This window comes from Notolepis coatsorum, assembly GCF_963971535.1.
Source record: "Notolepis coatsorum genome assembly, chromosome: 10".
Lineage (NCBI taxonomy): Eukaryota > Metazoa > Chordata > Actinopteri > Aulopiformes > Paralepididae > Notolepis > Notolepis coatsorum.
The window spans coordinates 116,948,084-116,966,485 of NC_140174.1; positions in this window are offsets into that span (position 1 = coordinate 116,948,084).

The window sequence follows — 18,402 nt, forward strand, 5'->3', positions numbered from 1 at the left end:
AGTTCAAACGTACCGCTCAACATGTACGAACAAGTCCTAGTTCCGCGTAGGAATCTGGCTACCGCACCACTAACGGTACTATTTGTTCATAGTGCGTATATATACTGCGCTACTAAAGTAGGACTTCCTTTTCAGTCCAGTTTCTTACCCTCCAATAGAGTGACAGACGTAAAGCCTCCCCGCGACGCCACGTGTGGGAGTAAGGCCAAGTTCGGCCTACCATCGGTATTGAGACATCGTGTATATTAATATTTGAATAGTCATATTTGGCACTATATCGTCGAGTTGGACGTAGTCTATTAAGCTAATAATAGTCTGTTAATATATAGTGCTTCGTACGGTGAGAATACTACCGTAGCCAGCACCCCATCGTTTCGGGCAGAGAACTGGCTGCTTATCCAGGATGGTCGACCCCATGTGAGATTGCATCTGAGGAGCCCCAGAGCCGACGAGCGAGTGGACCTGTATACCGGATTATTCTACCGACGACAGCCCGCCTTCCCAGGCACGGATTATGCTTTGTGTACAGTGATTATTCCATGGATAAAGACCCCCGACACTGCCGTGTGTTGGAACCCCCCCCCCTGGAGAGGACGCAAGGTGAGGAGACGCTCTGCAAGACGAGGTCGCTTCACGTCTCTCCCCCGTGGACCGGAGAGAGCCGGCTCACAGAGAGTCCACCTGCTTTCATCTGTGGTCCAAGGATCGCTGGCGCACCGAGCTGCACAACTGTGGGTTCACCCAGGATACCCTTGGCCGGACGAGGCAGCCAGACTCTACCCCCCCCCCCTCCTACTCCTGTTGTCTTACAAGCGACCGGATTAACCCCCCTAGTGTATCCAGTCTTATAATCATTAAAGTATCATTGCTGTTATTCCTTAACTATTCCAGGTCGTATATTTACCGCCTGCGCCACCAGAGATTGGACATTCTCTATTGATATACCGACGAATACTCTTTGCCATAAAAGTGCATACTATTTCAATTCATAAATGTAATTAAGTGATTAAGTGCTTGCTCTACACACCATTGCTGTGTAGGAATAAATACATACTTCGACTTCGTACATTTGTGTTGGATCCGTTTCATCTACGTGAGAGTGTTTATCATAATATATTTATGCCGAGTACTGGGTGGCCGAATATAAAGTACAAAGGTAGTGGTAGTAAGTATCATATCTAACAATACAGTCAGGGAATTGTACCCCTCAGTTACAATTGGTCCTTCGACCCGGAGGGTAATTAGTGTAATATTAATATAGTGTTATTAATATTGAAATGGCCTATGATGAACACTCCACGAAACGATCCTCCTAACCAACGCCCGCAGCGCGAACGACGGCTCCCTCAGTACTTAGAGGCTTACGCTGTCAGTCAACAACCTAGTCTTCTACTAACAGTAAACGCGGTAAAACTAGAAAGTAAAAGTATGTCTAACCCCAACGCCCAGACTACCCCGACCATAGAGGTCCCTACGGGTTCTAATGTAACTGACCAAGTTCACGGTGGGGACCAGTGGGAACCAGACATGACTTCACACCCCGCCAGTACTGAAGAAGTAGTCCCCGATGAGTCCCGAGAGGAATACAACGCTACCGAGAGAGAACTCGGCACGGAAGAAGACGGGGAGAGCACCGTGGAGATAGAGCTCCAAGGCTCCGCAAGGAGTACCTCGAGGGAAGGCTCCCCTATACAACCGCCTTCCCCCAGCGAGGCAGAGAGGACCCTACAGCAGGCCTTCCTCATCAGCCTGAACGCCGCTGCTGAACGCGACCGACTGCAGATCCAGCAGCGGAGCGAAGAAGAGCATATACGTCTAGAAATAAGACGCATTCAGAGGGAAGAGAATGTGGCCCGAGACCGAGCAGACAGCCAGCGAGCAGCTGCTGGTGCTCTACGGGACGCAGAGCGCGACAGACAGCAAGCGCAACTAATAGAACAGCTGATCAGACGGACAACACCCTCTCCCTCCGCCAGAGGCTCCAGGAACTCGTCTAGACACACCTCCAGGGCGGCATCCCCTAGCCGAGTAAACAACCCTGAACTTGACCAACAGACGAGGTCTATACCCCCCACAGACCACCTCCCCCCACCGGTCCAAGCGAGACCTAGCAACCGGGAAGGAGCAGCATATCCTGTGGAGAGGCTAAACCAGAGACTACAAGCACTGGATGACCTAACTGAAGACGAAGAGGAAGAGGAGGAGAACCACGCCCGACGACAGCACAGTACTCTACCGGACCAGGAGGTCCGGTACAGCCCAGGCTATACTCCCGCGGAGCTGCGCTACAGACCCCCGACTCTATACCCGGGTGAGCACGACGCACGACCCGCACCGAGGAACAGCACCTGGACAAGCGGGCCATGGTACACTGCCGGTACCAGCCCATACCAAGGAGCGGGAGGAGACTCGCCTAGGAGGCCTCTCCCCCAACGCTCGCCGATGTATCCACAGTCAGTGTCATACATTGGCCCGCCTATGGTACCCGACTTCACCCAAGAGAACCGGGCCCAGTATACAGAACTCCGCATGTGTCTGGAGACCATGTTGGTGGATGTGTTGGATGAACGCCATAAATACGCCATCCTACTGAAGCACTTAAAGGTACCCCGCGCACATAATATAGCGCTCGCCTACGCGACTTCCACCACCCCATACACAGCAGCGCTGGTAGCATTGGACCAGAGGTATGGGCGCATATGGGATTACGTGATCCAGGAGATCCGACACATCGACCGCTTACCCCCAGCAATAGACAATCGAGCACTGGACGACCTGTCCATCAGAGTGCAGTCCCTGGTAGGGATGTTGGGAGCGCAGAGAGAGAAGGGGAGGCATGAACTTTACGCCAACTCAAATGTGGAAAGGATCTTGGAGAAGCTGCCGCCCGCTCGACAGGAGCGTTTTAGGCGGCAGAGAGACCAACGAGACCCGAATGGCCCCGAACCGAACCTCCTCGATCTAGCAGACTTCCTGGCGAGAGAAGTCAGCAGCCTACGGCTAGATACATTCGGACGGAGCACCCCTGGCTCCAGAGAAGGAACCAGACGACTAAATGATGGAAGAAGATCGGTGACTGTGATGCACCAATCGGAGTCAGTACCGAGCAGCAGGAGCCACAGTACCCCCTCCAGAACGGAGAAGTGGAAGATAGTGTGCCCCTACTGTGAGAAAGAACACTGGCTAGCGCAATGTGACTCCTTCCCCAAGCTGAACGCGGAGGAAGCAAGTCAATGGATAAAGTCCAACAAGCGCTGTTTTCGCTGTGCGCGCTCACACATGGCAGCCGAATGCCGCTTAAAGAAAAGGTGCACCAAGTGCGATGGAGCCCATCTGGACATACTTCACGACAGTAACAGACGGCGCCCTTCACCCGCACCATCCAGCAGCAAAGCGAGCGTCATGTACATCGATCCCGCCAGCAGCAGTGGAGCCCGAGTACTCCTAAAAGTAGTGCGTGTGACACTAAGCTACCAGAATAAAGTCCTGGACACTTACGCCGTCCTCGATGACGGGTCAGAGAAGACCCTTCTGCTCGCCTCCGCTGCGGCCCAGCTAGGGCTGCGGGGAAGCGAAACCCAAATGACAATTCGGACAATAAGACGAGATTTGAAGACGATAAAGGGCGAGAATGTCTCATTCTCTATCGCAGCAAGCGGCCAGCCTGAGCGACGGTACCAGATTACAGACGCTTTCACCAGCCAAGAAATAGGACTGTCGCGGTACACATACCCCGTCGCCAAGCTGATGGAGAAATATGCACATCTGCGCAAGTTACCGATCCCGCTCATAGACAATGCTATGCCGACCCTGTTGATAGGCTCCGACCATGCAGACCTCATTGTCCCGATAGACCGGGTTCATACTGGACCCCGAGGCTGTCCTGCAGCAGTCGAGACCCGTTTGGGATGGACTCTCCAAGGCCCGCTCGCCAAATCTCTCAACCGAAGTACAGCCACTAGATGTCTCCACTCCCGAGTCACAGAGGGAGAAACCGCACTCCTGCAACACGTAGAGCGGCTATGGACCTTGGAACAAATGCCCTTTAAGAACGGAAAGAAAGACGTTCGCTCTAAAGATGACATTTACGCCATTCACCTCCTCGAGACAGGGACCAAGAGAGTCCCGGTCAACGGCGTGTTGAGATACGCCACGCCACTCCTGCGGCGAGAAGGAATGCCTACTTTCCACGCCAAGACAGACGCCACAGAACGGTACCTGCTGAACACGGAGCGGCGCTTAGCCAAGAACCCCGCCCAAGAGAGTGTATACCGCGCTGAGATTGAGAAGCTCATCACAGCGGGACACGTCACAAAGATGGACATTAAAGAGGCTGACCAGACCACTGAATCGTGGTACATGCCTCACCACAAGGTCCATCACAACGGTAAAGACCGCATAGTATTTAACTGCAGCTACAAGATCGGATCCCAAAATCTGAATAAAGAGTTACTGCCCGGTCCCACACTCGGCCCCTCCCTACTCGGCGTTCTACTCCGCTTCCGCCAGGAAAAGGTGGCCATCAGCGGGGACATTAAAGGAATGTTCCTGCAGGTGAGATTAGTAGAGGAGGACAAGCCCCTGTTACGGTTCCTATGGAGAGAGAAGCCAGGAGATGAGCACCCAGCCATCTACCAATGGGAAGTCCTCCCCTTCGGAACGACGTGCAGCCCCTGCTGTGCTACATTTGCACTACAGAAACATGTAGCAGAGGACCCAGCAGCGGACGAAGAGGTCCGACACAGCGTAAAGAACAGCTTCTACGTAGACAACTGTCTACAAAGCCTTTCAACCCAGGAAGAAGCCGAGGCTCTCCTGATTAAACTCCGCGCCTCATTGATCAAAGGCGGCTTTGATCTCAGGCAGTGGGCCAGCAGCGATCCGCAAGTACTGCGCAGCCTCTCCTCCGAGGACAAGGCAGCCAGCAGCGAGACCTGGATGGCTACAATCCTGGGAGAAGCCCAGGAGATGACCCTGGGATTGGTGTGGCGATTCAAAACAGATTCGCTTCACTACAGACACAAGCCCCTGACTACGGAGCAGGGAAGGCCGGCGGCGGCGCCGACCACCAGACGGAGTGTGTACACAACACTCGCCCGACAATATGACCCGCTAGGATGTATTCCACCGTACACCACCAGGGCAAAAATGATTGTACGAGCATTGTGGGACAAGGACCAGGGCTGGGACGACCCCATTCCCGCACACCTTGCATCCACCTGGAGAGAGTGGGAGATGGAGCTCCACTCACTCCCAGGCGTTAATATGCGCCGAAGCTACTTCCCACCCACGGTGAGGCCAGAGACATGTAAAATGGACTTACACGTCTTCAGTGACGCCTCAGAGGTCGCATACGGATCAGTAGCCTACTTGCGGGCCCAAGAAGAGGGGGGAGAGATCTACACAGCATTTGTCCTCGCCCGCTCGAGAATAGCCCCACGCAAGCAACAATCTATCCCACGCCTAGAGCTCTGCGCAGCCCTAGCCGGAGCGCACCTAGCCACGCTCATCCAACGTGAGCTCACCATACCGGTGTCTAGAACAATCCTGTGGTCAGATTCCACGACAGTACTCGCCTGGATCAAATCGGACTCATGCAAGTACAAAGTCTTCGTGGGAGTCAGAGTCACCGAGATTCAAGACTTAACCGAAGAGTTAACCGGAGAAACAGAGTGGCGCTACGTTGATACAAAACAGAACCCAGCTGACGTCATCACCCGGGGAATGCCCCTAGATGACCTCACCCGTCGCAATGTCTACAGTGACGGCCCAGCATTCCTAAAGCTCCCGGAAGGAGAGTGGCCCACGCCTATCCCGAGGGAAGCCAGTCAGGAGGAGGCTGAGAATAAGAAGCCTGTGTTCTGTGGATTGAGCACTGTTATCTCCGCAGACCCCAACATAGATGATTGCACTACCATAGAGAGTGCACAACAAAAGACATTCCTGCGGCACCACCCGGAGTGTAAGTCCCCCGCTGAAATGTCAGCAGCTAACTACGAGGAAGCAGAATTGCTTCTACTGCAGCGAGCCCAGAGAGACTCGTTCCCCGATGAATTGGCCTGTCTACAGGGAGGAAAGCCCGTCCCATCCGACAGCAGATTAATTCATCCGGCCCCCGAGAGCGACGCTCATACCCTCATCAGAGTGGGTGGTCGCCTACGCAGAGCCCCCAATCTACCGGATGACATTAAATACCCGATCGTATTGGACAGCCGACACAAGGTCACAGAGCTGATTATAAAGAAATACGATGAGGATGTACATCACGCAGGAGCAGAAACAGTCCTCACGGAGATTGAGGGAGTATTGAACTCTAAGCCCCTCGGCTACGTCTCCAGCGATGTGGCGGATATCGACCCAGTTACCCCCAACACACTCCTGATGGGGCGGCTAGATCCCGCGTTACCCCAGACAATGTACCGGCCTGAAGAAGCGAACGGCCGACGAATGTGGAGGTACAGCCAAGTATTAGCCGACAAGTTTTGGAGCAGTTTCCTACTGCACTACCTACCGTCTCTACAGACCCGCCGGCCGGGTCTGGGGGGTATGGCAGCCTGGCACCAAGGTCTCGACCGGCCGGCCGGCCGCGTAAGCAAAGTGATCACCGGTGCCGACGGCAAGGTCCGAGCAGCTGAAGTGCTTGTCCAGGGTCGCACTTACACCCGTCCCGTGGCGAGGCTCATAGAACTGCCCCGACTCCCAGACACAATCGATGATGACCATGACCCTATAACCCTATGACTTTGTGAAGTTGACTGACCCCTACAGCAAACCCTTATGTGTAAATAGACAACGCGATTAATCTGTCTCTGCTTAACTGATTAGGTCTGGGACCAATCAGGGGGTGGCTGTTGTGAAGGGCCAGATTAAACCGAATATATATATGTATTATATATATTTAATTGTATTTGTATATTCTCTAATATTCCTTGATATCCCTTGTATATTCCTTGTACAATATGCATTGAATATCCATTCTAGCCTACTGAACATCCCATAATAGTCTCCATTCTACTATTGGTCGAGACCTTGGTGCCAGGCTGCCATACCCCCCAGACCCAGTTCAAACGTACCGCTCAACATGTACGAACAAGTCCTAGTTCCGCGTAGGAATCTGGCTACCGCACCACTAACGGTACTATTTGTTCATAGTGCGTATATATACTGCGCTACTAAAGTAGGACTTCCTTTTCAGTCCAGTTTCTTACCCTCCAATAGAGTGACAGACGTAAAGCCTCCCCGCGACGCCACGTGTGGGAGTAAGGCCAAGTTTGGCCTACCATCGGTATTGAGACATCGTGTATATTAATATTTGAATAGTCATATTTGGCACTATATCGTCGAGTTGGACGTAGTCTATTAAGCTAATAATAGTCTGTTAATATATAGTGCTTCGTACGGTGAGAATACTACCGTAGCCAGCACCCCATCGTTTCGGGCAGAGAACTGGCTGCTTATCCAGGATGGTCGACCCCATGTGAGATTGCATCTGAGGAGCCCCAGAGCCGACGAGCGAGTGGACCTGTATACTGGATTATTCTACCGACGACAGCCCGCCTTCCCAGGCACGGATTATGCTTTGTGTACAGTGATTATTCCATGGATAAAGACCCCCGACACTGCCGTGTGTTGGAACCCCCCCCCCTGGAGAGGACGCAAGGTGAGGAGACGCTCTGCAAGACGAGGTCGCTTCACGTCTCTCCCCCGTGGACCGGAGAGAGCCGGCTCACAGAGAGTCCACCTGCTTTCATCTGTGGTCCAAGGATCGCTGGCGCACCGAGCTGCACAACTGTGGGTTCACCCAGGATACCCTTGGCCGGACGAGGCAGCCAGACTCTACCCCCCCCCCCCCCCCTCCTACTCCTGTTGTCTTACAAGCGACCGGATTAACCCCCCTAGTGTATCCAGTCTTATAATCATTAAAGTATCATTGCTGTTATTCCTTAACTATTCCAGGTCGTATATTTACCGCCTGCGCCACCAGAGATTGGACATTCTCTATTGATATACCGACGAATACTCTTTGCCATAAAAGTGCATACTATTTCAATTCATAAATGTAATTAAGTGATTAAGTGCTTGCTCTACACACCATTGCTGTGTAGGAATAAATACATACTTCGACTTCGTACATTTGTGTTGGATCCGTTTCATCTACGTGAGAGTGTTTATCATAATATATTTATGCCGAGTACTGGGTGGCCGAATATAAAGTACAAAGGTAGTGGTAGTAAGTATCATATCTAACAATACAGTCAGGGAATTGTACCCCTCAGTTACAGTATGACTTTCATTTTCATCAGCGGGGGGGGGGGGGGGGGGGGGCAACCCGTGTTACCAAGTAAACAAATCATCGTCAGCTCTCAGATTGGTAGTCAGAAGCCCGCACCGTTAGCGTTACTGCGTTAGCATCTAGCCTTGGCAGACTATTTGATTCGTTAAGGCATAGGTGTCAAACTCATGGCCCGCGCCGCCACGTCATTTGATGTGGCCCCCCGAGAGCTCTGGTAAAAAAATGTAAACATTAATCTTGGGTTAAAAAATAGCTGCGTTAAAAGAATTGTGGGTTAATGCGTTAATAAAGCTTTAACTTTGACAGCCTTAGTTATTACACATACATGTATGTTGAACATCTGAGGTATTGATGAAGTAACAAAGGAAAAAAGCCAAAAGCACTTACTCCTCAGACATTCTTTGACAATTTTACAGCCCAAAATACAAAAAAGATCCAGGCGGAATAGGTAACAAAGGGTTGAAGAAATATTGTCTGAACTGTCAGATGCAAACTGGCTGTGTGACATAACCAAGCATCTCGCTCAATTGAATAAGAAGCTGCAGGACGCAAACAAGTCCCACCCAAAACTTGACCAATATAGTTGTGAACTGAGACAACCCTTATTTTGTTATTTTTGAGTACAGTTACAGTTGAGTGTTCATGCAGACACATAGTAGCAATTTCATTACGAATTGAAAACGGGGGACCCTGATGTAAACAAGTCGAAAGTCTTTCTCTGGTCTGCATCCCCTTAACAATTGTGTGTATTGAGCTGTACTGTACTGTACCAATTCTGCAATCTGTTAATTAAAGTTAATTAAACTATCTTCCATTAGTTGGATGTATGGCCTCTGCAAGGTTGTGTGCAGCCATTTGTTTTTGTAACATCTGCTACATCTGTCCCACGTGTTCTTTGCAGCTCACAGTTGTTAGTTCTGCCCCTCTTGACTGTGACAAAAATGTTTTGAACAAACTTAATGTCATAGCTTGTATTTGATGATATTCTTCTTTGTTATTTAGTTGAATGGTTTGATCATTGATTGATGGAGTAATATGGGGTTCTGATAAACTAAAATTATTTGTTAAAATAACATAAGCTAACATATATTTTTACATCTATGCAAAATGTATAACTTGAATAAGTAATAAATACAGAAACAACATGTTTAACAATATGTAAATGAGTAGCTACATTTATTTTACATTACATTAACATTTATATGGTCTTTGGCCCTTTGAGGGCAACCATAATGCTGATGTGGCCCTCTGTGAAAATGAGTTTGACACCCCTGCGTTAAGGGCTCGAAATTGCATGAGTTTTGGTCATATGCTCCCGAAATGCTCCCGTTGTTTGGCTACTTCTATGTGCAGTGAAAACTATTCGAATGCTTTATAACCTAGTCATTGATTTAGTTCAGGGTAATCTAAGATTAGCCGCAGAGCTAATGCTAGTTAGCGTGAGCTAACGCTAGCTAATCAAGCTCAGTAGCTCACAGAGAGAGATAAACAGCTGACAGCGGATAGTACAGGACGATACAAATACAATAAAAAGGCGGGTGGGGGCTGTTGTGTAAACCTTGTACTCTTTAGTTCACATATAATAAGAGACGGATTATTTGCTTGCTCCACCAGTGCACCACTCCACAACAACACACACCAACTCTCGTCACAACGCTTTACGGTATTTTCACAGCACTGTCGCAACATTACCGTAAAACGTGAACACCGTTGTGACCCACTCGCTCCACTAGACTGGTCTCGCCCTCTGCTGGCGCGTGTGTGCACTACACTCAAAACTCCGTTTCACTTGTTGTGGAAAGGTTGTTTGACACAGCAGGAGACGATATTTCCAATTGTAACAAATAGGTAATTTATTTAAGAAAAGAAGTTCGTTAACAGCAAGAGCTATGGGTCAAAGATGATCGCCACAGCTTGAACAAAAACACTCTGTCCTGGAACCCTTTGCCTGTCCCTAAATCCCCTCTCAGTCCTGCCCCCATGACAGATATGATGACGTGTCACATCATGTCAGATCTGACATGACGTACATTAAGATGATACGTAGATTTAACATTGGAGAGAGAGAGAACATGAGGAGAGATAAGCAAGATATGATATCCACACACGATATGATGTAAAACATTAAGAACATGAAGAGAGAGTGAGATATGTGTGTTTGTGTGTGTGTGTGTGTATGTGTGTGTGTGTCTGTGTGTGTGTGCGTCTGTGTACAGACGTGTGTGTATTGTATGTGTGTATTGTGACACAGGGAATGTGTGTGTGTGTCGGTGTGTATGTCTGTGCGACTGTGTGTGTCTGTGTGTGTGTGCTGTGTCTGTGTGTGTGCTGTGTATGTGTGTAAGAGAGAAAAGACACAAGATTAGAACACACGATATGATGTACTGAAATGTCCATCTACTATCTTGAGGCTGTTTCAAGAACATCAGCCAGACTGTCGCCCTAGTGTCTTTGAGCCCTGCTAGTTGACCTATATTAAACTAGTCAAGACTAACCCCTTTCCTACCTCCACCCTCGTATACACATTTTCCCCAACATTCCCCCATTTGGGGCTATCCCTAGTCCCACCCAAATCATATAACCAAGAAAATGTGAACGTCTAACTAAACAAGAAACCTTACTTCATTCACTGGACCCCTAACGGACCAACAAAAGCTGACTACCGTTCTCACAATAAACACAAAACCGCTCAAAACAAGAGTAATAATAAAACATCAAAAAAAAATAAAAAAAATTTATAATCCTAACCTGACAGACAAATCCCCCCAACCTCCACCGCTTACCAAATGAGCCACAGTTCCGGCCGGAAACCGCGACTCTCATCAGGGAAAGGAGAAGTTGACCGTCAGAACTAAACATAGAACATCCCTCCCAAAAAAAATGACATTGTCTCTTCCATAACATTGAGTCCCAGTGTCCATCGCTCAGCCCCCCTTCCATGCCCACGCCATAGTCTCCTCACCGTATTGCCAAAAGTCACATTTTGCCAATACAGCAACCACCACGCCACACCTCCAGTCCTCGTAGAAGCATGTCCCCATGCCTGGACGGGAGGCGCTGGTACCGACCTCACCACGTGTCCCCCCATCTTCGACGGGAGGTGCCCATCTTGCCCACTGCGTTAGCCCCCCCCTTTTGTCCCTCCAGTCCCCAGAACCGATCCCCCGACCACTTCTTCTCAATGCTTCCTCAGGCTCAGAACCGACACTCTGCCGATGCCCCTTCCCATTCCGGTTTGACCAGGACCACAAGTAAAATAAACAAAAAATAATAAAAAAATAAAAAACAATGCAATGATTTTCAATGGTTGCAATCTCTATGCCGAAGGATCATTAGAAAATCAGACTAAAATTCCTAGTTAAAGGAATAAACCAACAAAACTGCGCTCAGACCATCCCCCGTCACTCTTAAAGGAAAGAACCAACAAAAAGAAAATGTCCCTACCTCACCATACCCCTAATCCTCTATCCCCTCGTCTCCCTCTAAGGCAGCATAAAGCTGAGGATATGGCCCGATTTGTGGCTCAATCTCTTTCTGTCCCACCATCAGCATTTGGCTCGTTACGTGTGAAGTTACCAGCCTACCCAAGAGAGGCATACCACAACAGAAAAGGAGAACCAATATCAACCCTGCCACCCCGATGGATATCCCCGTCTGCATCACTATGCTTCCCCACTGTCCCAATCTTTCCAACACCCCACTCCCCCACCATTCTTCATTCCGGCCAGAATTCCCCCTCAATTCCTCCCTCAAATCCTTCAGCTTAGCCATGGCCTCGGAGAACTTTCCCCCTGGCCCCACATTCGTCGGAATGAATGTGCAGCAGTACTGTCCAAACATGGAACAGACTCCACCCTTCTCCGCCATTAACCAGTTCAGAGCCTGTCTATTCTGCCACGCCACCGTACTGGTCGCGTGCATCTGGTCCCCCATTGCATCCAACGCCTCCTCGGTGTAATTGAGATACCGCTGCTGATTGTAAAACAAATAGTTGATCCACCCGGTGTTCTTATTGACCGATATCCATGGCAGAATAGACTCAAACCCTGCCGCAATCTCATTCTTAGCCATGAACTCGGCTGGAATGCCCCTTGGCTGTCCTATGCTGTCCAGATACACCCTTGGGTCTGCCTTGTAGCTACGCTTCGTTCGAGAGATAGGAGACTCAGAAGGTCCTTCCGTCACTGATAATGGTAGGACCACCATTGGCATGATCGCCTGAACCCGGGCACATCTACCTGACCAATCTAAAGGAAGTGTATTCCTCAACCTCCTACCGCCGCAGAGCCAGTATTGGTCCGCCAGTGCCATATCCTGGACATGAAAAGGGCAAGCTACAGGCCGTGGGTTGGTATCCACTCCCTTTAACACGACCCCGTGTCCACACTTTCCTTCTTTCGTACAGTTAGTCGTGATGCTCCAAATAGTAGTGCACCGCCCCTCTGCCACCTCCCCTACATCCCGGGTCCCCTCCTTTTGCAAGCACTCGAAATCCTTGGTCAGCCATAGTTTGACACCTCTGGGTATTGGCAACCCCGTCGCTACCCCCTGCACACGTACATCCAATTTCCTACACCGTTCCCGCATAGTGACATCCTTGAAATCCGTGACGTTTCCTGCCGCCTTAAAACGACTAGAGCCGAGAAACCCCAAACACTCTGCCTCGCACCAAGGGCGACTATTATGGGGCCCCTCCCATGCCTCTGCGTCCCTGTCACACTGAGCCCAACTGAACTTCGTGCCCTTCACCAGCAGCCTATCCGGACGTGCCTTGGAGCAGACATAACAATCCTCTATCTGATTCTGCGCGCTCGTGTACTGGACCCACTTAAACCACTCATTCCCTAAAGCCGCCCTATACATCGGGTCAGCCTCCGGGTCTTCCTCGTCATAGTCATAGTCGCCCCCATCTTGTTCCCCGGAAGGAAGCAAACCCCTCAACCTGGCCCAGAGTGAGCCCACTGAGTCCCTCAACGTTCCGGCTGTCCTCTGGAACATATCCTGTCCCCCCACCTCTTCCGACTCAGTGTCCTTGACCTCCCTTTTTCCCCTCACCCCTGTCCCCTGTGATTGGTTCGGGACAGGCTCAACTCTCCTATCTACCCCCACAACCCGATGCTCGTTAGTATAATGGTAAGTATCCCCGCCTGTAACGGGGGAATGGTCAAAATCAAAAACATGCCCTTGCGGTCCTACGGGAAACACCCCGTTTGGTTGTAGTCTTATCTTCTCCCCCCCTTCCTCGATGGAGGGAAAAGGGGGCGCCTGATTCTGAGCCTGGTCATGAAAGTCTGCTGGTACTTGAGCCTGAGCGGGACCCCGTGGGACTCCTACCCACTCAAACCCGTCATCCTCAAGGACGGGTCGACCGTGACGGTTCTTAATGACGTCGTTGTGCCCGGCCGACCGTCCGCACACTGCTGCCAACATCTGCGGGAGCATCAGCAGGCACTGCACCTTCCAGTTGCCGTCTCGGACCCTCCATGTCGGGTTCTGCATAACTGCGATCGATTGTATCCCCCAAGAGATCGCCGCTGGCCTTTATGCAGTGATTGAAGTGGAACCAGGTCGCTGATCCCTTGACTTGGACTGCCGTTCCAGTCGATCGGATCACCTCGTACGGGCCCTCTCTCCGGGGTGATGACCACTTTCTCTTGTGGACCTTTACGAAGACCAAGTCCCCAGGGATCAGTCTCGGTTTGGTGGCTTCCTTCTCCGCCTCCTTCGCTTTCTCTGCTCCTGTCGAAACACAGCTTCATGTATTTTAGTCACTTGCTGAAGATATTTTTTCAGATCTTGCTCAAAAATATCTAATGCCGGGCCCCTAGCCAGGTGTCTAAATGGCGGTGCTGGCATGCTGCGGCCTGTAAGCATTTCATGCGGTGTTAGCTGTGTTTGGCGGTTTACGCTGCTTCTAATAGCCATCAGAGCAAGCGGCAAAGCATCAATCCAGTTAAGCTTAGTTTGCATACAGATTTTCAACAGTTTGTTTTTAATGACCAGATTGGCCCTTTCCACCTTCCCCTGCGACCCGGGACTATAGACACAGGAAAGGCGCTGTCTTATACCTAATTTCTGCATCAGCCCTTTAACCACCTTGTCGATGAACTCGCGGCCATTATCGCTTTGTAATATCGTGGGAATTCCAAATCTCGGAATGACCTCGCGACACAGGAACTTGATCACTGTGTCCGCGTTCTTGTGTTTAGATGGAATGGCCTCAATCCAGCGACTAAAGCAGTCCTCTACTACCAGGAGGTATCGTTTGCCCTGCACTGGCGTTATCATGTCTGTATAGTCCATAATCAGATGTCTGAATGGTCCCTCAGGGAGGGGTGTGTAAGCCGCCACTGTCGGTACTCCTTTGCGCACATTGCCCTGTAAGCATGTTAAACACCTGGCTAGTGTAACGTCAATTTGTGCCTGAAGCTTTGGGGACCAAAATCCCATTTTCGTGATTCGTTTCAGGGTCTCTGCTCTTCCACAGTGATCAACACCATGAGCCTCAGGTATCACTAAGGACAGAAGATCGATGGAGGCGACTATCAAACCGTTATGACTCCTCCACAGACCATCTGCCCCCCTTACAGCCCCCCTCTCCGTCCACGACTGTTTCTCGGCCTGCGTGGCTGAGTCCTGAAGATCACTCAAATTATCCTCAGTTACCTCAGTCGTCAGTTCGGCCGCAAACATCAGAACAGCCGTGGACGGCACCGCAGCCGCCGCCTTCGCGGCCTCGTCCGCCGCGTTGTTTCCCGTCGTCACAAAGGACAGGTCTTTTCTGTGTGCCTGGCACTTTACGATAGCAATGCTTTTGGGCAACTTTACAGCCTGAATAAGCGCCACAACCTGCTTGTGGTGAAGGATCGGTGAGCCGTCCGATTTCTTAAAGCCTCTTGCCTTCCAAATGGCCGCGAATAGGTGGCATACGCCATGCGCATACGCAGAGTCTGTAAAGATGTTAACCGTGCGATCTTTAGCTATTATGCATGCTTCTGTTAGTGCTATTAGTTCTGCAAGCTGGGCCGAACATGGTTGCATGCATTGTTCGGCCTTTCTTGTTAGTGTTTCTCCGTTAGGTTTGCACTGTACGACGGCGTATCCTGACCTTAAATTTTCCCCCTCCCGATAGCAGGACCCATCCACAAAAAGTGAGAGTTCTGCTATCGCGAGCGGGTCGACTCCCAAATCAGGACGGAGTTTCACGAAAGCCTGTACCTCCACCTCACACTCATGCGGTTGACCCTCGCTCGGGAGTGGTACCAGATCCGCCGGGTTACTGCCGTGGCATGTTTTTATCGTAACGTCCGAGTACTGCAGGAGCCTCATGTAAGCCTGTTGCCGTTGGCTGGTCAGAACAAATTTGCCTCTTTCAATCAAGTTTGCCAATTTGTGATGTGTCCAAATGCAAATGTCATATCCCATTGTCACGGCCGTTGCCTTCTCATACATCAAATGTGCTGCGGCCAGGGCCTGATAACAAGGTGGCAGACCCTGCTCTACCGGCGAAAGAGCTCTAGAGTAATATGCTATCGGTTGTTTTTTCCCACTCCCCCCCTGTGTTTGAGTCAGGACAGCTGTCGCATGCTGCGCTCTATGTGAGACGAATAGGTGGAAACACTTCTCATAATCCGGCAGCGCCAGGGCAGGGGCCTGTAACAACAGACGCTTAATGTTTATGAACGCGTCCTCCCCCTCCTCGGTCCATGTCAAGGGAGCGCGAAGCTTGTCTGTACCCGCCTCTTTTATCATCATCCTCAACGGCGCTGTCGCTATCGTATAGTCCTCCACCCACTCAGAGCTGTACCCAGTCATCCCTAAAAACGTCATCATCTGTCGGACCGTCAATGGCCTAGGTGCCTTGGATACAGCTTCGAGCTGCGTGGGTGAGATGCTTTTTATGCCCTTTTGAATGACGCGAGACAAGTACTCAACTTTTGGCTGGCAGTACTGCAGTTTTGAACGGGATGCCTTGTGGCCTCCCACGGCTAATCCACTCAAAACTTTGATGGAGTCCTCATGGCACTGCTGACGTGTATCCGAGCAGATTAGAATGTCATCTGCATACAGTAAAACCGTGCTGAGTAGTGTGTCGCACACTCCTTGCAAGTCTTCCTTGAGCGCCTTCGAGAAGTAATGCGGCGAGTGCGCGAACCCTTGTGGCAACCGGGTGTAAGAGTATTGTTTCCCCCTGTGGGTAAAAGCAAACAGATACTGAGACTCTTTTTCCAATGGAACACTGAAGAATGCCTGCGTGAGATCAATGACCGTATAGTACTGCGAGCTACTCGGGATGTTTGTCAGGAGGGTGTGTGGATTAGCGACTTCCGCCTCTGGTCCAGACACCACGTCGTTCACCGCCCTCAAATCGTGTACCAGTCTGTACCTAGCCCTGTCCGCCTTTAGCACTGGGTGGATAGGTGTATTACATCTGGATTTGAAAGGGACGAGCACTCCCCCCTTTAACAGTCCCTCAATCTGATGTGATATAGCTTCATCCGACTCTGGCTTCATTGTATACTGTCTGATAAAGGGTGGTCTACAACCCTTCTTTAACCTGACCTTCACTGGCTGTGCCGACAATATTAGACCCACATCTGTGTCGTGTTTTGACCACAACCGTTCCGGGGTGCGCGCCAACATGTCCTGTTCCAGCAAAGCATCCGCCTCTGGAATAACGCAAGGGTCTCCTGGTAATCTGATTACTTGCGGTTTTGCCAAAACTGAAAAGGAAATCATTATTTTTATGAAACTCCCATCTGCGCTGTTCCAAATTAGCGGAGATTCCGTGGAGACCCACCTTTGAGTCTCGGATTCCTGTATCATTGAACCTAGATGTTCGGATTCGTAACCAGGATTTATTCTCAGAGTGATGTGTGGGGCGGCGTCTCTTAGTCTATGTTGTTCCCGTAGATACTTACCCGTGTTAACCCTCAACGCCGCGCCCTGTCTCCCTACAATTATCGCAGATGAGTCAATCTGCACCTGCTCGGGCTGTCCCTGCAACCATGCCTTGTTCCTAACTAGGTCACTATTCGTCAAATATTGTAGTGTGCAATGTGCCTCCATGTTTGTTTGTCTAGACTGAGGCAGTTGGGTTTTCAGAAATGGCTCCCAGGGGGCACAGACCCTTTGCAGCTCTGCATCTATGTTGCCCAGCCAGAACACAGTGGCCTCTTTCTCCCCCGTCCCTTGTAGCATCATTTGGTACACGTCTTGTTCAATTTGAATCCCCTCAGGCGTACATAGGATTTTACAGCCTAGTTTACACATTGCATCTCGTCCCAAGAGATTGCGCGGGGTGCTGTCCGAAATTAATACAGGTATTGTTATGGTCTTGTTGTTATACGTCATAGAGATTGGATCTGATGTGGGTATTAATTGTGTTTTTCCCGAGAATCCGACCGTCCGAACATACTGTCCAGACTGGGGTAAGTGAGCGGCGTATTTTTGCTTTATGCAGGAAAAACCTGCTCCAGTGTCTGCCATCATCTCTGTTAATTTGCCCTCCACTAGGACCTGCAGAATAGGTTCTTGCTCAGCTCCCTTGGAAACCACAATCATTTGATTTCCCCCCGTCGCATTCTCTGGGCACCCCTAGTGATTACCCCCCTGGTTTCGGGGCCCTCCTGTCTCCCCCTGGTCGTGGGGCCCTTGTGACTCCCCCTGGCGCACGGGTCTTCCATACTCCGAGCCGGGACGGTATGGTTGCCTACATCTCATTTCCCTGTGTCCCTGCATGCCGCAGTTCCAACAGTGGAAACGGGGAAACTGTTGTTCGTTCCCCGGTCCCTGTGTAAACCGTGGGCCTGATTGCCCATTCCCTGCCTGCCGCCTGAACGCCTGGTTCTGTGAACTATAGCCATAGCTTCTCACTACCTGAGGTGCAGGCGGGGGTCCCTGGTCCTGCATGGGTGGAGAGGTAGCAGATGACACCATTACTGCCTGCAACCTCCTTTGGGGCTGCAGTTGTTGCTGAGTTAACTTCCTTGAGTCATTTCTATCCTGATCCCTGACTTTCTGCTCCTGAGCCCTTTGCTTCTCCACACTATGTGTTACATGTGCACAGAACAAAGGATAAGTCATGTCCATTAACCCCACCACGTCTT